The 6943-nt window shown below is 46.4% G+C and overlaps 1 long non-coding RNA gene across 1 annotated transcript in view; it reads left to right on the top strand.

Moving 5' to 3' along the window:
- Positions 1–2269: 2269 nt before the first annotated feature.
- LOC136852512 (uncharacterized) overlaps positions 2270–6943 on the top strand; it is a 172059-nt gene continuing 167385 nt past the window's right edge. Inside the window, exon 1 of the long non-coding RNA XR_010857173.1 lies at positions 2270–2561. This is a non-coding gene — a long non-coding RNA (uncharacterized lncRNA). The remainder of the gene's footprint in view (positions 2562–6943) is intronic.

Raw genomic sequence — 6943 nt, 5'->3', positions numbered from 1 at the left:
TTCTCTACTTCCGAATTGTATAACTTTTTTTTATCACCTATTATCTTTCATTCTCTCAGAACACCCTGATCCACCCTTTCTTTGGCCATAACTCTTTCACCACTGCTACGTTCTACGTTTTTTACATCATATATACTGCGGGAAAAGTAATTTCCACAGTATCCACCCTCATACATTCACACCTTGACTCAACATACGCTCCAAGGTCCCTCCTCAAACTTTGCACCCATCTCCCTTATCTCTCTTCTGCTCCATTTGTTCTGCAGCTCACTTCCTCTTTCACCCCACCGCAACCTGATATATGCCTATTTATTCCCAAATACCTATATAAGTCAACCAGTCCCATTCTATCCAAATTATTTCTTTTTGCTCACATAACATCACTCCTGCTCACCCTTACTCTCTACTTTCTCCTCTTGCAAACACTTTCAAATTCTTTCTCTCATTTCTACAGTTTCTCTTCACTATCCCAGTCAACAGCGTGTCATGTGCAAGCATCAGCCATTCCACTCCTCTTGCTACAGTTTCTTATCCCACAACTGCACCCAGATTTGCTATCCTTTCTCTTACTTCTCGCATCACTCTCGCCACAAAGATATTAAATATATATGGAGACATTAAACTCCCTCATTTCAGCTCCTTTTTTTTTTTTACCAAAACAGTAACTTTGCGACTTCAGATCATAGCCCACACATCACTTCCATCATTACAACGTTTTATCTCACTCAGAAACTTCTATATCATACATCCTGAACATCCCCCACGCTGTCTCTATCAGTTTTGTTGCGAGCCTTCTCTATCTTCTGTATAGTCAAGTATACCACTTACAGTTTTTTCCCTTTACAGTTACAGTTACCGTTATTTTTTTCCCTGTCCCACTGCAGTGAAGTCGCTCTGTGAGACCCAGTACATCCATTTGTCCCACATGCAGTAATGTAGACATTCTGAGAGTCAGGGAGTATATTGCATATTAACTGTAAAATTCTCACTGTCATAACACTTGGAAAATAAGAAAGTCTTATTTTTTTCTTGAAAGACTTGATATTTTCAGTCCTGTAATTAAGTAAGACGTTATTAATCTCAGGGCAACCATGCTCAAGGCTATAAACCAACATTCGGAGTGGATTTGGCGTTTCCCGTCTCTGGACTACGTCAGGTACTTCGGTTTTACAGGTGAAGAAGCTTACTGTCCACCTCCACATCCATCAAAGTTTTAAGAGCAGAATTTTCCATAATCCATATAATTTCAGTCTTCGTCCTAAAGTCTGTTTTGAGAAAGTTAAGTATATCTTAGTTTAACCAGACCACTGAGCTGATTAACAGCTCTCCTAGGGATGGCCAGAGAGAGAGAGAGAGAGAGAGAGAGAGAGAGAGAGAGAGAGAGAGAGAGAGAGAGAGAGAGAGAGAGAGAGAGAGAGAGAGAGGAGGCGGTGGGCGATGGCTACAGTTTGTCAGGTCAGCATCTACGGACTGCCAACTTCGTCAAAGCACGGGGACATTGCTTCATAGCTAACCATCTTCCAATCCGCCAACAACGGCAACAGTTCAAGGATCTGTGTGGAAGTAAAGAAGTAACACTAATTTTCAGGTGGCAGTTGGACAAAGGGCATAAGATTCTAAGGAACTATAGTGACTTGTTAGTTCACAAACAATTTCCTGCTTACGGGAAAGTGTAACGGTCTTGGCATCGACAGCGTTCAGGAAAGCCGGTGACATGAATAAAAGAATTTTACAGCTGAAAGTTACATTAAATTACAAGTGAAATTAGTGCCAGAAAAAACGAAGACTAACATACTGAACGTAAAAGAAAAAAAATTAGCGTGGGCCAGCAGTTACCTGTGCTCCTATTATTAGTTACAAAGCTTAGAGACTCTGAACCACGAGAGCAATACACTGAAATTAAAACAGAGTTTACGTATTACAGGCGCCAAGGAATTCATAGCAAACAAAATCTTCAATGGAGACGCAGCAATGAGAACAGGTGTTATAATAGATCAGTGTTTCCCAAACTTTTTTAGTACGTGACCCCCTTACAGCAGTACCAAACCTGTTATGACCCCCACATTTATAAGCCTTCTAAAATTGTACTAATTTTAAATGGCACAGATAAATTTTAAATATTAATCACAGCAGAGAGAAAAATATAATCTCCATTGATCTTTATCAATGTTTATTAACAATGACTGATTTATTAACATTTTAATGTGAAGAATGTACCTGCTTTTTTGCTACAAGCAAATCAATACGAGGGTCTGGGAACCCCTGTATTAGACCCTCAATGACCCCCAGAAAAGGGCTCATGACCCTTTTGGGGGTCATGACCCCCAGTTTGGGAACCCCTGTAATAGATTTTGGAACATCTTGGGAAAGCATGGTGCATATACATAATTTATCATAAGAGGTGCCGATGAAAAGAACAAATTTCATGGGTAACACTGCGTAACAACTGGTCGGTTTTCTATGTGAACAATCCTTGTGTACGGTGATTAAGTTGTTACTGATCTTTTCGTGTTGTGATGTTGTTTCTTTATGCATGTATGTATACAGAACTAGTTGAAAAGGTAAAAACACGAGCGGATATATATGGATGAGGCCTGGGGAAATATGGTGCTGGAAATGGTAAATTTTGAAGTTTATATAATACAATCCCATCACTGAGTGTGGTTATTCCCAAAGGCAATGGTGGCTTAGGCTAACAGGTAATTATGAACACCACCAAATTTATACTTAAAACCATTATCACAGTCGGAGTTTAACATATGATTTTCTTAGGGTTTTATTTTATTGTAATGCTTCTTAGTGTATGTTTAATACACTTAATGTGAAAATCAAGCGAAAATGTAGGCCATAATGTTTGGTTTGAACGCTTCAGACATTAATTTCGTTAGCAAGTGAGTGGGCTAGTTTTAGAAATCTAGGATCCCCCTTAGGTTATGCCCAAAAATTATGGGTGACCAGAGTAGGAAACCCGGGCTTTTGGGTGGGGGAAAACACAAAGTGTAGTACAAGTATGTATTTAACCAACCCTGACTTTAGGCACCAGGTCCTTACCTGACCTATATCCAGCCCCCTATGACCTTCAAACTAACTTGGGCCAGTGTAAGTTAAAATAAATAATAGGGTTGTGACCAAATATAACCTAACCTTGGTTGCCTGATCCTTATTTGGTCAGGGGTGCTTTGTCCCTCCTGCCCCCCCTCCAGCCTAACCTAGGGCAGTGTAACTCAAATAACAGGTTTGTACCAAGTCCTTACGTACTTAGTGTGTGATGTTATTTTAAAAACCATCAGTAAACCATAAAACTATTGGTAAAGCTTACCTTAATCACAATCAGAACTTGCAGAAGTACCGTAGGAATGTTAGAATACATAATGGCATTTTGCCTTTTTTCCACTTTCCACACCCAAAAACCCCAGTGTCCCACTGTAGTCCTGCATAAATGTAAGATATAAGAGGGGTCTGTTGTATCAAAAATTAAGCCTAGCCTACTAATTAGCTACCGAAGTGAATGCCAGAAGCTGTTCAAAACACACTTTAAAAAACAAAAAAAATGTCAGAGGAAATAATCCAAGGAACGAGTTACATGTCGGTCCCAAAGGGACTGTAACTAAGAACTGAAGCCTTTTTTTTTTCAAACAGTGCCTGAATTCCAAAATCCCATTTAATTAGGGAAACTAAGAATAAAAGAACCAACCACTCTTTTCAACATCGTTCTAGTACTCACATTTTCAGATGAAAATAACCAAAGAAATGCCAGTGTGCTAGCCGTGCTTACCCATAGCGCACTAGGACAATCAAAATTGATTGGGAGACCTGCTTGTGTGGCTGTTGAAACATAAACAAAGAACTTTGAAAATGCTAAAGTGGGTAACACTATTCATTGGTGAATATTTCTGTATAACAGTAAACATGTGAAAGATTCAAGTATGATATTTGTATTAAGGATATTAGGAGACTGGAGAACACAGCATAAAAATTCCAGTATTTGGTATTGGTAAACTAATATCCTTTGTTCCTACAGAAACACAAACCAGTGCCTTTTATGTAGGTGTATTGGTAATACCTCAGAAGAGTTGTGTACATGTTCTTCCATGTCCCATGTCACACTGGGGGTCCAGGGGCAGGGGTGAAAGGAAACCCCCCCCACCACCAGTTTAGGACGTGGCCCCTTAGGGTAGGATAGGTTAAGGGAAGGTTAGGTTAGGGTAGGATGCATCTGGTTGAAATATGTCTTTGATTTGTTTTTAAGCAGGCCATGACCTGCAGAAATTGGAATAATTTGTGTAATTTTGTCTGCACTTTTACCATAGTATTCTTCAGTGCAAGCCAGGTTGGATGTTGAACTGTTAACAAGGTAGTTAAATGCTGGTTTTGGAGTGTAGTGGGGAAATACCACAGTCTAATCTGCATCACCAATTTCTTTTTCTTTGGCTGCTTTGCTCTTTGTTAAACTTGATATTACTTTTAATAATTGTTGGTTTTTGTATTTGTAAGGTGTCAAAGAAACGAGCAGGTAAAGGTTACTGCTGATTTATTACAGATCCAGGCGGCTTATATTGCGGCCGACTGACGCCGGGCCGTGAGAGACAATGGAATTGACTGTGACCTGAGGTCGAAACAATAAACAATAATATGCAGTGAACGAGTACGAATTACAATACGAAACATACAGAGACACAATATAGATACAGTCTTGATGCCTGTGAATGAAGAAACATGTGATACACAATGTGTGACATTCGTATAAATACCATAAAGTAAAAATGATTAAAATGCGTGACCTGGCACGTTTTAGGCGTGACTAATTTAGCTTGAAGAAAACGGGAAGTCACCAAAGAAAACAAGCTCAGCGGAGACTTAATTAATGGCGCCGCCGAAACACTATCCTGGCGCCGGGTGGTGACTTTACAAATACTCCCCCAAGACGAGGGACGCGTCTGATTAATCCCTGTACCCTGGTGGGACGCTGAAGGGTGCCGCGGCTCCTTGAGGATAACTGAGGGCCTCCCGCCTGTGAGGCTGCTGTTTGGGCGGTCCCTTCCTGGGCGGCCGCGCCTGCGGTGGTGAGGGCGTGCTGGAGTGCGTTTGGGCGGAAGGGGTGCTGCGACGCTGCCGGGACTCTCCGACAGGAAGGCGGGCTTTAGCCGGTCTATGGAAACCCAGTCGTTCCTGCCTGGAAGTGCCAGCCGAACGCCTTGCTGTTCCGTTCCAGCACGCGGAAGGGTCCCCTGTAGGGCTTAGTTAGTGGTGGACGGACGGGCGCCGACTCTGACGAAGACGTGGGTGGCGATGACAGCTGTGGCGGCACGAAGGTGGTTGCTCTGTCGATGTATGAGCGCCTGCAAGGGCGAACTTGCCGGCCACGCCGCGGAGCCTCTGCAGAGATGGGGAGTGGCGATCATCCGTCACGAGCTCTCCCGGCACCACGAGGGTTCCCATAGGTTTGTTCAGCTGCGGATGGGGTGCCGTCGGCTCTGGGGCGATCCTCAACCCGAGGAGGACCCACGGCAGCTGATGTTTCCAGTCCTCGGCGGTGCAGCGGGCCATGAGGGATGACTTTAAGGACCTGTGGAACCGTTCAACCAGGCCGTTGGCCGCTGGGTTATACGCTGTGGTGGTGTGGTGCGTGGTTCCCAGCAGTTGAGCCAGGGCAGACCACAGCTCGAGAGGGCGGGGCCTGTCGGTTGTGATGGTCCGGGGCGCGGGGGCGGCTAACCCAACTGGAGAGCAGGGCCTCGGCGCACGCCGCTGGCGGTGGCTTCTTGCATGGGCGTGGCCGGGCCACCTCGTTGAACGGGTCTACCACCGTGAGGAGGTATCTGGATCCGCCTGATGGGGAAGGGGCCCGACGACGCCGATGTGGATGTGGCGGCGGGCGCCCTGGCTGTGGGAACTCGCCTACCCCCGACTGCGTGTGACGACCCACTTTACTGGTCTGGCACTGCAGGCACTGTTTTGCCCAGGCTGTGGCGTCCTTTGCACCCCGTGCCAGACGAACTTTTTTGAAAGCAGTTTGGCCGTGGTCCCGCCGGAGGGGTGAGAGGCCGTGGATGATGTCAAATACCTGGCGGCGGCGTGAGGCTGGAACCAAGGCGGGCTGGCCTGTGCTGATGTCACAGAGCAGACTGGGGCCTCCGGGGCGAGGGTCACCCCGCCACTTGAGGGATGTGATGGCGGTGCGGTATGCTGGGGTTTCTGGGTCAGCGGCCTGTTCCCTGGCAAGGTCCTGGTAATCTACACCAAGCTGCACTGCGTTCAACTCGACTCTGGAGAGGGCGTCTGCTACGGATTTTTCTTGCGGGAGGTACCTGACGGAACAGGTAAATTCGGCTATGGCTGAGAGGTGGCGCTGCTGTCTGGAAGACCATGCGTCCCCTTGCTTCGTGAAAGCGTGAACCAGTGGCTGGTGGTCTGTGAAGATTGTGAAGGGCGTCCCCTCCAGGAGGAACTTGAAGTGCCGAACTGCGCGGTACATCGCGCAGAGTTCCCTGTCGAAGGTGCTGTATCGGGACTCTGCGGGATTGAACTTGCTGAAGAAGGCGATGGGCTGGGGCGCCGTTGATGATTTGCTCCAGAACAGCACCGCAGGCAACGTTACTGGCGTCTGTCGTCAGCTGGAGGAGCCTTGGGATCCTGGTGTGCCAAGGCGGTTGCCTTGGTGAGGGCGGCCTTCGTCCGGGAAAAGGCCTGCTGCTGGCTGGGTCCCCAAGACAGGGACTTCGGTTGACCTTTAGGACTTCCGCCAGGGGGCCGTGGTGCGCGATCCCGGGATGAAGCGCCTGTAGAAGTTTACCATCCCAAGGAACTCCTGGACGGCCTTGATGGAGGTGGGTGTCGGGGAACTTTGCTACGGCTGCCACTTTCGATGTAAGAGGGGCGGACGCCTGTCGGAGATACCTCGTGACCCAGGAACTCTGCTTTCTGGATGCCGAATGTACACTTG

The sequence above is a fragment of the Macrobrachium rosenbergii genome, chromosome 25 (genome assembly GCF_040412425.1).
Source record: "Macrobrachium rosenbergii isolate ZJJX-2024 chromosome 25, ASM4041242v1, whole genome shotgun sequence".
NCBI classification, from domain to species: Eukaryota; Metazoa; Arthropoda; class Malacostraca; order Decapoda; family Palaemonidae; genus Macrobrachium; species Macrobrachium rosenbergii.
Note: the sequence above shows the minus strand (reverse complement) of the source record. Positions and strands in the feature narration are given on the sequence as shown.